The sequence below is a fragment of the Stigmatopora argus genome, chromosome 17 (genome assembly GCF_051989625.1).
Source record: "Stigmatopora argus isolate UIUO_Sarg chromosome 17, RoL_Sarg_1.0, whole genome shotgun sequence".
NCBI classification, from domain to species: domain Eukaryota; kingdom Metazoa; phylum Chordata; class Actinopteri; order Syngnathiformes; family Syngnathidae; genus Stigmatopora; species Stigmatopora argus.
The window spans coordinates 2,476,723-2,493,395 of record NC_135403.1 but is presented as its reverse complement, the minus strand read 5'-3'; positions in this window follow the sequence as shown (position 1 = coordinate 2,493,395).

Below are 16,673 nucleotides of genomic sequence, written 5' to 3'. Positions count from 1 at the left end.
CGTTTGCTACTTTCCCTTCGGCCATCACACACGCTTCATTCAACGCCTTCAATTCAATTAGCTGCGCAGAGCATGGCTGATCACAACTCTCTGCCTTTACTGTTGTGAAATTGCTTCCCTCCTGCTTAATAACTGCAAATCCAGCATGATTGCCAAGATAATCTTTAACAGGATCCATCCACAAAGTATGTTACTTCTCCATTATGCAAAGGAGTAGATTCCAACTCTGGACACAACTTTGTATATTTCATGCTCTCCGATGAGCACTCATGAGCCTCCCCTTCAAATTCAAATGGCACAGTGTCCGCAGGATTTACCGTCAGACACCTCTTGATCATGATATCTGGGTATGACAACAGCATCGAGCCTGGGTTATTACAAATCGACTCTGATTGATCAATTCTGAAAATTTTAAGATGCGTACAATCACTACTGGATACCCGTGACCGGACGATTTGCCGAAAGACGTTTGGCCGACGGACAGTTCGCCGAACGGACATTTCGCCGAAACTGGATTCGCGCGCTCGCCCCGCCCCCAGATCGTGTGTGTACATTTTTTCAACCTCGGCCCGCGGGCCATATACGGCCCGTTACAGATAACATTCATTTAGGAATAACAAGGGCATTTATTCACGGCCAAACACACGCAGAACAGTACGTGACAGAAGAAATAGAAACTTACACCAGCATAGAAAACGTTTAGATTAATCTTTGAATTAAGGTTCTCAGCAAATCATTTTGAATATATATTTCTTAAAATAATGGGAAATTATTTAAAATTAAAATATTCTCATTGGCACACATCACTAGAACTAAAAGTGAGATGCCATTTGACCGGTCTTTTCTCTAACATATCATAAATTTCATCTAATGTATATTAATTGTAATTTCTTGTAAACTGTGTGTGAAAAAATTAGTGTTTAATTTATTATTTTATTAAACTAATAAAAATGGGGATGTTTCTCATTGTGTTGTTTTTTCTCATTGCCAGGCACGTAGCTCCAGGCAAAAGACTCTAAATCTCAGGTTAGTGCAGGGGTGGGCAAACTTTTTGACTTGCGGGCCAGAATGGATACTAAAATTTGACAGAAGGGCCGGGCCAGGAGCATTTGGACACGCAATGTAATTTATCAAACCTGGGGATTGAAATGTAAGAAAAAAGACAGAATTGAAGGTGAAAATTTATTTTCAAATTTACTTTCAACATTAAGAACATATTATTATTCAACGAAAGAAAGCAGTCTTTAAATTGAGAGTGATGAGCGGCATGTTAATTAAGCTACTGTACTGCTGCTGTGCGTACATGTGCAAGTTGCTATTTTTAACACAGTAGAGAAACTCACATTTCAGTGGGAACTGTGTTGTTGTTCTCCAAGTTACACTCCAACAAATGTCTAGACTAGTGCGTTATCTATCGGGGAAACGAGGGTATTGCAGGGCAAAGGGAAATGAATGAGGTCATTGATTTTTACTATAATTTGGACAACGTCGGCGGGCCGGATTAAAAAGCCTAACGGGCTGTTGTATGGCCCGCGGGCCGTAGTTTGCCCATGTCTGGGCTAGTGTGTGTGTACATATACTGTACGTGTGCCCCTTTGTGTGTTTGCATGGCCATGCATTTAGGAGAAGTTTTGCATGTTTACCATTCCTTTCAGCTTTAGTCGTCTTGCCAAGTGGTTTAGGTTGTTTTTACTGGTGCTGTGAGTCAGCAAGGGTGGGTCACCAAAAGGATTATTGTAGTTGAGTGACAAATGGATTACAAAACAAATTCACTGAACACTGTCACCGTCAGACGTAAACAACATGAATAAGACTATATAAGTCAACTGACACAAAATCTGTCAGGCAAAGAATATTGGGTCATTTGGGAGTAAATAGACATGATTCAAATGAATTAGTCAAGAGCCAGTACAAAGATAATCATTTAACTTGCTTTTTAATATTAAACACATTATCAATAAGCTGCCATTCAAAAAAATATTTTATTAAAAAGAAGACAATGTAAATTCACAGATGGTGTTTTTATTAAAGCAGTGAAAAACTTACAAATTATGTACAAAAAATACAAATACAATACAAACTATGTACAAAAAATACAAATACAATACAAACTATGTACAAAAATTACAAATACAATACAAAGTAGATACAAAAATTACAAATACAATACAAACTATGTACAAAAATTACAAATACAATACAAACTTACAAATTATGTACAAAGGGAATTCACAGATGGCAGTTTTTATTTAAACAGTAAAACTTACAAATTACGCGCAATGGCTTCTAGGTACTGTAGTTTGTTTGGAAATCGATTCGGGTTTTCATAGTCATCCATGAGCTTTTTCAACCGTACATTAGCAGCTGCTTACGACTTTTTGGTCTGTCTGGGCATAATACCACCATAAGCCTGTTGTATCTGTATTTCCCAATCAATTTGCTCTAATTTGAGTTTGTTTATCAGATGAGATAAATTTGGATGGACAACTGACATTCTACATTGAAATGCGCGGTGCCAACCTTCAACAGAATTATTAGTGCGTGGTATTCCCAGCAAGGTCTTTTCTCTAACATTCCATAAGGGGATAGCAAAACATGGACAGCGTCGCCTTCCCCTTATATCAGTACCTAGCCAAGTAGTCTCAAAGTACGTGAGAAATTCTGCTCGTACTTCCTCTGTTTCCTCGTCTAGTGAAGCCATTAATGCATCAAATGCTTCTATGACATCCTCCTTTGGGACGAACGCCAGTGCTGAAAGTTTTTTTATTACGAAAGTATTCATTGGGTCACTACACCAATTTTGTAGGCTACATGCCTGATTTTTTCTCGTCTTTCGGCGAATCGTCCGAGTACCCTGGATACCCCATTGTTTTTTTAGCGTTAGTCTGTGCAGAATTAAAGGAAACACAACCGGTCCATAGCAAGCCGGTGCAATGAAGGGTAGTGCGAAGAAAAGGCATATGATGACAATCGATATTAAGCACGAGATAATCGAAAAACATGAGTAGTATATGCGTTTCTGAACTGGCTCGCCAATACGGCTGGAGAAGCAGTTCGCCTTGAAAGCTGCAGTGGAATACATTAACCTCTTTGCCTGGGTTATTGCACAAGAAGGTTTAAATTTAGTGTAACATAAGATCACTTTTCTGAAGTGTGTGTATCGGAATCTAAGTTGATTTAAGTTCAATTTAAAGTTTATTTTACGTTACGAGCGCATCCATCAAGTGACTCTCTCTCGCGCCGTGACCGGACGTTTGGTTGCCGGACGTTTGGCCGCCGGACGTTTGGTAGAACGGACTTTTGGTAGAACGGACGTTAGGTAGAACAGGTTCAAATTATTCACACAAATAATTCAGTTGAAGGTTGGCACCACGCATTTCAACGTAGAATGTCAGTTGCGCATCCAAATTTATGTCGTCTTATACACAAACTCCAATTAGAGCAGAATGACTGGGAAATAACAATACAACAGGCTTCATGCGGTATTATGCCCAGACACACCAAAAAGAAATATGCAGCTATTAATGAGTGGTTGAAAAAGATCTCGGAGGACTATGAAAACCCGGATCGATTCGCGAACAAAGTAGAGTACCTGCAAGCCATTGCATTTAATTTGTAAGTTTTACTGTTTTTAATAAAAACTCCCATCTGTGAATTCCCTTTGTACAGAATTTGTAAAAGTTTGTATTTGTAATTTTTGTACAGAATCTGTAAGTTTTACTGCTAGAATTTGTAAGTTTTACTGCTAGAATTTGTAAGTTTTACTGCTAGAATTTGTAAGTTTTACTGCTTCAATAAAAACACAATCTGTGAATTTTCTTTGTCTTCTTTCTAATAAATTAATTTTACTTATTGCCTTTTATTTTAATGTCAAAGTTCCGGGCTAAAAGTATACTAAGACTTTTATTTGTTTGAAAAAAAAAGACCATCTAAACTATTTCAACATTGCAATTTCTCCCGGAGAGAATGAAGGTTCATTGGACGCCTATGACAGTCAATGGCAGCAGCCGATGTGTTAAATGAGTGCTCTTATTGATATTTTGATATTAGATATTTAGATATTAAACTCTCTCTCATGAATATAATTTTGAGAGCTGGTTTCAACAGTCCATATTTAGATATTAAACTTTCTCATAAATATAATTTTGAGAGCTGGTTTCAACAGTAGATATTTAGATATTACACTCTCTCTCATGAATATAATTTTGAGAGCTGGTTTCAACAGTATTTAGATATTAAACTCTCTCATGAATATAATTTTGAGAGCTGGTTTCAACAGTAAACTCTCTCTCATGTTTGAACCCGTTCTACCAAACGTCCATTCTACCAAACGTCCATTCTACCAAACGTCCATTCTACCAAACGTCCATTCTACCAAACGTCCATTCTACCAAACGTCCATTCTACCAAACGTCCATTCTACCAAACGTCCATTCTACCAAACGTCCATTCTACCAAACGTCCATTCTACCAAACGTCCATTCTACCAAACGTCCATTCTACCAAACGTCCATTCTACCAAACGTCCATTCTACCAAACGTCCATTCTACCAAACGTCCATTCTACCAAACGTCCATTCTACCAAACGTCCATTCTACCAAACGTCCATTCTACCAAACGTCCATTCTACCAAACGTCCGGGCGACCAAACGTCCGAGTACCCTCTCGCGCTCTCTCTCCCCTATCCACGAACTCCCCGTTGTATAAAATAATGCCTCATTTTATTATTAAACATAACCAGTAGTTATTTTTTACTCTGTTAGTAGATGGTGAATTTCAACCAATAAAAATGTTTGTCCATTGTAATATCCTGTTTTTTTGGTATTTTTTTCAGATGGTGGGAATGAATTAATTTGTATTCAGTTCATTTCTATGGAAAACGATTTGAGATACGAGTAAATCAACATACGAGCTCAGTCCCGGAAGGCTCGTATCTCAAGGTACCACTGTACTATAACACAGTGCTATTTAGTTGAATCCCTTCATGGTCTTCCCTAAATACCTGGTTAAATACATGCAGGCTGTTTAAACCCTAGTGGCATTCGCGTGTAGCAATATTGTTTCCCTTGGTATGTGAACGCAAACAAATGTCGGGAGTCTTCATGTAACAGCAAACTAAAGAACGCTGAGCACAAGTCTATCACCGTGAAAAATGTAGCCTCGGGCAGAACGTTCATTAATAGGGTATGTGTGTTTAGCACCTCGATAGGCCCTTCCTGAACGATATCATTCACTGACCTCAAGTCATGCACAAGTCAATATTTTGACTTATCTGCCTTCTTTATCGGCAATAGTGGTCTGTTACAGTAACTGTTAGTCTCAATCAACACACCTGCTTTAAAAAAGCCCTTCGATTGTTGGTCCAAGGCTGTTTTCTGCCTCCAGTCACAACAGGTACTGCGCGCGTCTCGGAAGATCCACATTAGGTTTAAGACTTACTCTGACGGGGTTTGCTGATTTGACCAACCATACGTCTGTTTCGTGTTTTGACCACAAATTTTCGGGAACGTGTTTTAGCATGTCTTGCTTTAAATCATTATCACTTCCGCTGATTTGCAACATCTGCTGCATGTCATGTGGACCAACGATCACTTCTCTTAGTTTTGAGATCATATAATTTTTGCACAAAATCTTTATCTTTGTCCCATATGGGGACACGAGAATTAACAGATTCTCTGTCGCCTTCCAAGTTACCTGTGATGCGTTTTTCATCATTGGTCCAAAATCTCTGGACATAAAATCTTCATTCACCAACAAAGTTATGTGTGGCGATGAGATAGGTAAATAATACCATCGCGCAAGAAATGCGTTCGGTTCAACATTTAAGGCAGCGCCCTCCTGCCCAACAATGATATATTCAGTGGTCAGTGGCACCAGCATGCCGGACGTCCGGCTGCCATTGACGGCGGTAGACGTCCGGGTGCCATTGACGGCGGTAGACGTCCGATTCATGTTGATTGAGGTGCAGATCCTATTTCTGTTATTAGAGCTCCATCAAGTGGATATATAACTCAGCAGTCAACATGAATCGGACGTCTACCGCCGTCAATGGCAGCCGGAAATCCGGCTGCCATTGACGGCGGTAGACGTCCGATTCATGTTGACTGAGGTGCAGATGCTATTTCTGTTATTAGATCTCCATCAAGTGGATATATAACGCAGCAGTCAACATGAATCGGACGTCTACCGCCGTCAATGGCAGCCGGACGTCCGGCTGCCATTGACGGCGGTAGACGTCCGATTCATGTTGACTGAGGTGCAGATGCTATTTCTGTTATTAGCGCTCCATCAATTGGATATATAACGCAGCAGTCAACATGAATCGGACGTCTACCGCCGTCAATGGCAGCCGGACGTCCGGCTGCCATTGACGGCGGTAGACGTCCGATTCATGTTGACTGAGGTGCAGATGCTATTTCTGTTATTAGAGCTCCATCAAGTGGATATATAACGCAACAGTCAACATGAATCCGACGTCTACCGCCGTCAATGGCAGCCGGACGTCCAGCAAATTTGTCTATACTAGGGGTGGGCAAACCTTTTGACTTGCGGGCCAGAATGGATACTAAAATTTGACAGCATTTGGACACGCAATGTAATTTATCAAACCTGGGGATTGAAATATAAGAAAAAAGACACAATTGAAGGTGAAAATTTATTTTCAAATTTACTTCCAACATTAAGAACATATTATTATTCAACGAAGGTGAAAATTTATTTTCAAATTTACTTTCAACATTAAGAACATATTATTATTCAACGAAGGTGAAAATTTATTTTCTAATTTACTTTCAACATTAAGAACATTATTATTCAACGAAGGTGAAAATTTATTTTCTAATTTACTTTCAACAATAAGAACATATTATTATTCAACGAAAGAAAGCAGTCTTTAAATTGAGAGTGATGAGCGGTATTGCAGGGCAAAGGGAAATGAATGAGGTCATTGATTTTTACTATAATTTGGACAACGTCGGCGGGCCGGATTAAAAAGCCTAACGGGCCGTATATGGCCCGCGGGCCGTAGTTTGAAAAACATGTACACACGCCAATACGAGCGAATCCGGGGGCGGGGCGAGCGAATCCGGCGACGACTAACATGTACACACACGCCAATAATACGCAACTTATTGATAATTTTGATATTAGATATTTAGATATTAATGCTCTTACAATGTCAATGCAATTACAAACTCACTCTCTCTCATGATTATAATTTTGAGAGCGAGAGATTACCTGGTTGATCGCTTTCAACAGTAAACTCTCTGTCTCTCTCTCTCATGATTATAATTTTGAGAGCGAGCGAACCCGGCGACGAAACGTCCGTTCGACGAAATGTCCGGTGGCGAATCCGTCGACCAAACGTCCGCTCGACGAAATGTTGGTTCAACGAAATGTCCGTTCGACGAAACATCCGTTCGACGAACTGTCCGTCGACCAAACGTCTTTCGACGAAACGACCGGGTACCGAGGGTAGCATGCAGCAGTCTGGCTATGTCAAGGTACAGGGTCTGCCCAGAAGGCAACAAGGCAGTTGGCAACCAACCAACAGACAGAGAGGAGCCAGCTACACCTGTGGGAGAATGGGCATTGGACTCGTGACGAACCATTTTTGGCAGCGCCTTCAAAAATGGACTGACCGAGGGAGGAAACGAAGCCAGGACGGGGTGCGGGGCCGTGACGAGCAACGCCAGCTAGTACCTCCTCAAGGTCCACCCGTGACACTTCCTCCTGCTTCTTATAATGACCCAAGGGCGTCCACTGGTGGCCAAGCATGGCAGCCACCTAACAAACAATTCTTACCTCCCTCTGCTGGACACCATGTGCAGTACACCCCTGCCCAGGGGCAGTACCCACAACAATGACGATGCCCTGATCCATTAACTATGGGCTGGAGGATCCCATACTCATTTTGACAATAGAGGAACTGTTTTGCCATTCATGGTCAACACCGGAGCAAGATATTCCACGGTAACAACACTGCCACCTGGATGTTCCCTTTCAACTGATGGAGTACCACTACTAGGATTCAAGGGTGAAGAGGTCATCCTGCCTTTAACTTCCCCGGTAGCCACTAAGTGCTACTCAGACTCTCATTCATGCCTTCATCTATGCTCCGAAGTGCCCTGTAAACTTGATGGACCGAGACCTTCTTATCAAGATGTGTCGTCATCAAATGCAGCCCAGACGGACTATCTCTGCACTTTCCAGATGGACACTCATTCTTTTGCAGTCCCGATTATCGTCCTGAGTTCCAGCTTCCACAACTCCTTCAAGACTCTCCAGCAAAGCAACAACTAGCAACTGCCCCAATCTCTACTGACATATACTGGGCTCGCATTGACACCAATTCACCAATTCCGATGGCTGGAAACAAGCTGAACACTGCTGGACTTTGTGGCTGCCCTGGATACGGCACCTACGTACCTATGACTTGGTTTCTGACTACTTGCATTGCACGCTCTACTACAGGGGTCTCAAACTCAATTTACCTGGGGGCCGCTAGAGGCCGAGTCTGGGTGAGACTGGGCCGCATCAGGATTTCCATAAGAAAAACGCTGATAAAACATTCCAACATTATCAAATATCTTTATTTTTTAACAAGAAATAATGAATTAAATAAATTAACTTAAAGATGAAAAAAAATCAATCAATCAGTAATACAAATATAAAATAATAATAATAATGAGCATACAGTAGATATACATTGGCTGGCTAAGTAGAGAAAATGAATTATTTTTATTCCGTTTCAAATGTCTGTATTAACAGCTCTTTAACCTTTAACTTTCTGAACTTGAATGGAACATTGAACATGAAATATTCTGAACACGGCTTCTCTTGCCTACTCCTTGCTGCTAGAGACCTGGCAGCGCTTCTTCTTACATAGCTGAGACATATTTGGCTTGAGGGAGGAAGCAGTGGAGACCCTCAGTAGAGCTTGAAGATGCTCATCAGTAAGTCTGGACCTGTACTTGGACTTATTGAAGTTCAAGGTGGAGAAGAGCTTCTCACACAAGTATGTGCTCCCAAAAAGGCACATGGTCCGCTTGAACATTCGGGAAAGTTCAGGGAAGCTGTGGGTCAACTCTCTCAAAAATTGCCCAAGCTTGTCTGCTTCTCCACTCACCTCCCTGAACTTGGCTTTGAGTGCAGAGTTGCACTGCAGGTCAATGAGCTCCATTTGAAGCTCAGGAGGGGCATCTTGCACATCAAAGGAGAAGGGGTCAGCAAAAATTTGAAATGTGGCTTTGTGTGTCTTGAAGTCTGCAAATCTGTGATCAAATTCCTCCTGTAGCTTCGAAATGGCCTCAACATACTTCTCACCACTGAATAGTGTGCCTGCATCCACGAGAGCCTTGCATGCTGGGAAATGGCAAAGGTTTGTCTGAGGGAGCTGGGCTTTCCATAACACAAGTTTAGTGCAGAATGCTATCACGCTGTCATAGGCAGCACTGACAAGTTGCCCCTGGCCTTGTAGCTTCTTGTTCAGTACATTAAGCTCATGTGTGATATCAACAAGAAAAGCCAAGTCCATGAGCCATTTGGGATCACTTAGCACAGGAACAGCAACCCCGTCTATCTCCATGAAGTCTTTTACTTCTGCTCTCAACTCAAAAAATCTCTTCAACACATTTCCCCTGCTGAGCCAACGTACCACAGTGAACTAGAGCACATCCCCATATTCTGACTCCATTTCCTCTAAAAAAGCACGGAACCTTCTGTGCTTTAAGCCCCTGGATCTGATTTGGTTGATGCATTTCACAACGACAGACATCACATTGTCAAACTTCAGGCATCTGCTGCAAAGGGCCTGCTGATGGATAATGTAGTGCAGAGCTATGGCCTCCTCCACACCCTCCTCTTCCAGTTTTTTTTTAACAAGTGCTACCAGTCCATTCTTCCTCTCTGTCATTGATGGGGCTCCAACGGTTGTTATTCCAACAAAGCTCTTCCATGGCAAACCGGCATTCTTAATGGCATCACACAGCTGGTGAAATATTTCCTTAGCGGTGGTCTGGCCATGCATTGGAATTACTGTGAGCAACTCCTCCATTACTTCAAAATTGTCATCAACACCACGGACATATATTGCGAGCTGGGCAGTGTCTGTGATGTCTGTGGTCTCATCAAGGGCCACTGAATATACACTGAAACATTGTGCTTTCTCACACAGTTGATCATAAATGTCACTTGACAGGTGAGAAATGCGCTCTGCCACGGTGTTGGCAGAAAGGCTGATGTGGTTGAACAGACTTTTCTTTTCTGGACAGACAATATGTGCAGCCTGTAATATGCACTTTTTGATAAATTCACCTTCTGTGAATGGCTTTCCTGCTTTAGCAATCAACTCACAAACGGCATAGCTAGCTTCGACTGCTGCATTACTGTCTTTGGTAGCCTTCTTGAAGAAATCCTGTTGCCTCAGAAGACATGTTTTAAGACTGGCAACCTGGTTGGCTCTCTCATTTCCCTGGTATTTTTCGTACTCCTCAGCATGTCTCGTAGTATAACGACGTTTCAAATTGTATTCCTTGTGCACCGCAACTTTTTCAGTGCAAATGAGACACGTCGGGTGCCCCTGTGTTCAACAAAGAAATATTGCACTCCCCACTTTTCTTGAAACTGTCTGTGCTCATCACCGACCTTTCTCTTCATGCCAGGCTTTGAAAGAGACATCTCTGGGGCTCTGTAATATGTTTTTCCACTTGGAATGAGTCTCGGGTTGATCTTTCATGTTCAGTCGCGTGGGTTAGTGGCGCATGCGCACTTTCGCTCTCCGTTTCTCCGTTTCACTCACGGAGATGGCTACACTGACACAGGCTGGATCACGGATCATAGCGCCTCATTCAGTTCTATGCTGAGAGCAGCGGAGGAGTGTGCGCGCCGAGCGGAGTGATCGGCTTCACGGCTTCTCCTCCGCCCAGCTGATTGGAGGAATGAATGAGTGAGTGAGTGAGCGAGGCACTGGACAGCCCGGCCGATGTCCCGCCCTCCAGAGCCGTATACAACAAGTGTCATTCATATCAATCTTGCGGGCCGCACGAACATTAATCTTTCATATTAAGACGGGGGCCGCAAATTATCGTCCCGGGGGCCGCAGTTGGCCCGCGGGCCGCGAGTTTGAGACCCCTGCTCTACTATGATAGGCAAGGTAATGAGTTCTATACAGATTCGTTCCAAACAATTGAAGGACACACTTGGCAAATACATTGTGGCGATTTGTATTTTGGCAAGCCCATAGTGGCTTTCAATATAAATTTGTCTGATGAACAATTAAAATGGTACATGATGGATAACCCGCCAGATCCCACCATGTCACCATCTCATCCACATGTTTCCATGATGATATCTCCTTCTCACTCAGCTAAAGGCATTTCAGACACCATCGACAGGCTTTTGAAAACAGGTTTTATGTGTAAAATCACTCAGAGTACAACACTCCTATTTTGCCAGAAGAAAAACGAAATACTGGCAAGTTTCGAATGGTTCATGACCTCCGTGCCATCAATGCGGCTGTTACCACTGCCACTTTACCTGTCCCCAATCCTCACTCTGCCCTCTCCCAAATTTCTCACTCCATAACCCAGGGGTCGGGAACCTTTTTGACGAAGAGAGCCACAAACAATTCATATTTTCCAATGTTATTCCTTGTGAGCCATACTACGAATTTAAAAGTCAAAATACATACCGTATTTTCACGACTTTAAGGCGCACTTAAAAGTCTTAAATTTTCTCCAAAATAGACAGGGCACCTTATAATCCAGTGTGCTTTATATATGGGGAAAAAATGTGTCATTCATTGAGGGTGCGCCTTATAATGCGGTGCGCCTTATAGTCGTGAAAATACGGTACATGTAAACAAGTGCCTTTTCAATTATTTTTGTAATTTCACCACTTTTAAAGTGGAAAAAACTGAATATTTTTTTAAAAGATTCTTATGCTGTGGCTAATCAATGAGGGTGCATTCCAGAAGAGTACTGCAAAAAAAACGAAGATTAAAGCAAAAAAATGAAGATTAAAGCACTTCTAAATGTAATATCTCAGTTCTGTCAACAGCGATTTCCATATTTTAGCTCACAGGTTAGCAAAGAGCCAGATGCACCCATCAAAAGAGCCACATGTGGCTCCCGAGCCATAGGTTCCCTACCCCTGCCATAACCATTTTACTTGCATTGACTTGGCAAATGCTTTCTTTTGCATTCTCCTTCATCTTGACATGAGGAAATATTTTGCTTTCACATGGAAAGGAGAGCTTTACTCTTGCACTCCATTGCCTCAGGGTTTTGTTCTTTCTCCTGGACTTTTAATCCAATGGACTGGGGAGGCATTCAACACTTTAGTTGCAGAGTTCAATCAGTGCAACGCACCGAAATACTGGCCCTTAAAACAGCACTCACAATTGCTGAAGGCGCTACGGCTAACATATATACACTGATTCGGCATATGCTCATGGGGTAATCCACAAAGCGTTAGCCTAATGGCAACGAAATGGCTTCTTGACCGCGACAGGAGCCCCGATAAAACACCAACAAGAAATAATTACATTAAGGGAAGCTCTCATGCTCCCCAAAACAGTAGTAGTTAAATGCAGAGGACATGCTAAAAGCGATGATTTGGTGGTGAGAAGAAATGTGGCGGCAGACAGGGCGGCAAAGGAGGTGGCAGAGTATCCCCCAACTCTACAGATGGTGGTGAGCGAAGAAGACATAAGCAGTAAGGAACAGATTGACTTGGATGCGGTAAAAAGATGGCAACAATAATAATCGGACATAGGCCATGTCGTCAGATGCCAGCCCTGAGGAGAGAAGTGTGTGGAAAGCAAAAGGAGGTGTGAAAGGTGACGTTGAAGTGTGGACTAAAGATGGTAAGTGCATCCCACCGCAAAAACTATTAAAACGACTAATTAACGAAGCCATGTGGGGGTAGATGAAGTAATAAGGCGACTCAGCCTGTCGTGGCACCCATTTACGAGATCAATTGTTAGAACAGAACATAGAGTCTGTACAGTCTGCAGCCGTTTCAATATGTTTTTTTCTTTTCAAGATGGCGCTGTCAGGTGGCAGTAGCTCTGCCCACTCTCATTTGTTTTTTTGTGTTTTACAGCCTTTCTATCTTTTTTTAATTACATTTTAATATTTCTTAATACATTCATATTTACTTTACTTTGTACTTTATACTTTTTACTTTAATGTTTGTACAACTTTTTGTTCTGTTAGCTTGGCTTCTTTTTTGGAACCATTCAGCCATGCCTCCGCTGTCATACACATGGGATTAGCTGTGAACAATGAACAATACGCAGCAGAAAGAGCAACAGTGCCAGGAGAAGACGCTTCAGACCAATCATTCCATCTATTTATATAGGGAAAGTGACATCCCTCCCCGATAAGATGGAAGAGCTGTCGGCGCGTACCAGGCCGGAAACGGAGTTGAGTGTTTGGACTCTATTACTGTTGATTCTTCAGCTCCAGACTACTGAGGGACTGTGCGGATAAGGTTGGAAGAGTGACTGCATATTTTCAACCTCCGTCTCAGTCTGCAGAAGTTCCCCACCTTGTGGATGACTTCCTGTGTGGTTCCAGTTTTATCCAACTCTATAATGTCTTTTTCATGTGTCTGTAGCCGTTCCTGCTACTGCAACCAAGACGGCGCCGCTCAAGTGGCAGCCGGTAGCGACCTTTGTGACTCGACCCCACCCGTCGCATGGCTTGGTTTCTTGTGCTAGTCCTAGATGTCTTTGGAGCCGTTCAGCCATGCCTCAACTGTCATGCACGCGGGATCAGCTGAGAGCAGTGGACAATAGTGCCGAGAGAAGAGGCAACGCTCCAGACCGAGCATTCAACATTGTTATGGGAGCGTGAGATCTCTCCCCGGTCAGATGGAGGAGCTGCCAGTGCTTGCTGGGCTACTTGTGTGCTTTGAAGCCCCGCACCGGCCTCTCCGCTTCTGCTGATCAGGTGATAGGACATTTTAGGAGGATCTAGGCATTGAAGATGATCTTTAAAACCGCCAGACTACTGAGGGACTGTGCGGATCAGCTTGAAAGAGGGATTCTGCACCTTGTGGACTTCCTGTGTGTAGCTCCAGTTTTTTTTACCGAGGTCTACAATGACTTGTGTGTCTGTCTTGCTACTGCAACCAATTAAATTTTCCGAATACGGGATGAAATAAAATTCTAAACTAATCTAGTCTAATCCCGCATCATGATCATGCCATCCACCAAGCCACCGCAAGGCAGCCATGACCCAGAGGTCACCGCTCCTGGACAGGTGGTCTCTATGGTTTTTACAGACATCATCCAGTCAATTTCAGGACAACGATATTTACTTGTGTTTCTAGATGCCTATTCCAGTTGGCTAGAGGCATATCCATGTAAAAATGATTCAGCTAAAAGTGTGGTCAAACATTTAATCAATCATTATATTTCATCTCATGGTTTCCCCAAAAAGATCAGATCAAACAATGGAATCCATTTCAAAAACAAACATTTACAAGAAGTAGAGAAGGCGCTGGGACTTAAACACACGTTTGGTTGTGTATCACCCACAATCTCAAGACCAAGTTGAACGAATGAACCAGAATATTAAGGAGAAGATGGCCAAGGCATTGGCCTCTTCTAAACTCAATTGGGTACAAGCACTTCCAACCGCTTTAATGAATGTGCGAATTAATTTTTTTTAGTTGATCCAAGATGGCGGCGCACACGGGTGCAGCGGCTCTTTGCTCTCCAGTTTGGTGTCTTGTTTTCTCAGTCTTATCGTTATTTACGAACATCTGCGAGGCAAACATTTTCTACAGTTGCCGGGATTTAATTACTCCTGGTAGGAGATGCGATATATCCATCACAGCAGATTACCAACGAACCTACAATATCCTCGAGGACATCTCGAGGCCACCGGGATCTCCGTGGATAGTCAGCCCACTCAGAGTACGACGGAGACGGCGAAGAGAAAGAAAGCAAAAGCGGGGGAAACAACCGCACAGAGCACTGCTTCCGAGTATCTTCTTGACCAAGCCTTTGCGTGTACATACACAACGACTAGTGCTGCAACAGTAGGATCATTAACACTCACTGTTCCCCTTATTTAGAGCTCTTGGCAGTTCGGTGCAGGCCCTTCTATCTACCTAGAGAGCTAACGATTGTCATTGTAATGGCTGTTTACATCCCACCGGATGCTACCGTTGGAGTCTTTATTGTCGCCGGTGACTTCAACAAAGCATGTTTAAAGACTGTTCTGCCTAAGTTTATCCAGTACGTGAAGTGTCACACCAGAGGAGATAAAACACTAGACAATGTTTATTTTAACCTCAAACATGCTTATAGAGCCACACCCCTCCCTCACCTTGCTGGATCCGACCATCTCTGCCTGTCCCTCACCCCCTAATAAACCCCACTCCGGAGGCTAACAAGGCCACAAATAAAGATAATAAAAACATGGCCTGAGGACCCTTTCTCAGCTGCAGGACTGTTTTTCCCACACCATTTGGGAACTTTTTGAACACCACAACCTACAGGACTACACGGACACTGTACTTTCCTACATAAAAAACTGTACGGACACTGTCACTGTTAATAAACGTATCCAGGTTTTTCCTAACCAAAAACCCTGGATGACCAGTGAGACACAGGCACTCATCAAATGCCGTAACACTGCCTTCAGGTCAGGGGACAAGTTACAATACAGCGCTGCCAGAGCAGACCTGAAGAGAGGCATTAAAAAGGCCAAAGCAGAATATACAACCAAAATTGAGGAGCACTTCACAGAAAATAACGCAAAGAAGATATGGCAGGGAATACGACACATTACCAATTACAATGACAATAATGTGTCTGTTAATGCAGATGCATCAGTAGCAGAGTAACTGAACCGTTTCTTTGCCCACTTTGAGACTGACAAATCAGACCCAGTCTCAACACATCCACCACCACCTTGCATGCAGCAGTACACTGAAGCTTCAGGAACATGAAGTGAGACTGGTACTTCGGACTGTGAACACCAGGAAGGCTGCTGGCCCTGACGGAGTACCTTGGAAGGTGCTCAAAGCCTGTGCTGACCAGCTGACTGGGGTTTTCACAAAGATTTTCAATTGTTCCCTGCAACAATCCACCATCCCATCCTGCCTGAAATCTGCCACCATTATCCCTGCCCCTAAAAAGCCAACCATTGACAGCCTGAATGATTATAGGCCTGTTGCACTTACGCCTGTGATCATGATGTGCTTTGAAAAGTTGGTCGCCCGCCACATCAGGGATACAATCCCTCCCTCAGTTGACCCTCACCAGTTTGCTTATAGAGCAAACAGGTCCACTGAGGACGCCGTCGCTCCACATACCGCACTGAGCCACCTGGAGCACCACGGGAACTATGTGAGGATGCTTTTCATTGACTATAGCTCAGCCTTCAACACTATAACACCGGACGTTCTGGCTGACAAACTCTCCCACCTTTGACTATCCTCTTCCATCTGGTGCTGGATTAAGAACTTCTTAACCAACCGTCCACAAACTGTTAGACTTGGTCCCCACCTCCATCACACTGAGCACTGGCTCCCCTCATGGCTGTGTACTGAGTCCTCTTCTATACCCCCTGTAAACATACGACTGTACACCGACCCACCAGTCTAACTCCATCATCAAATTTGCCGATAACACCCCTGTGGTCCGACTCATCTC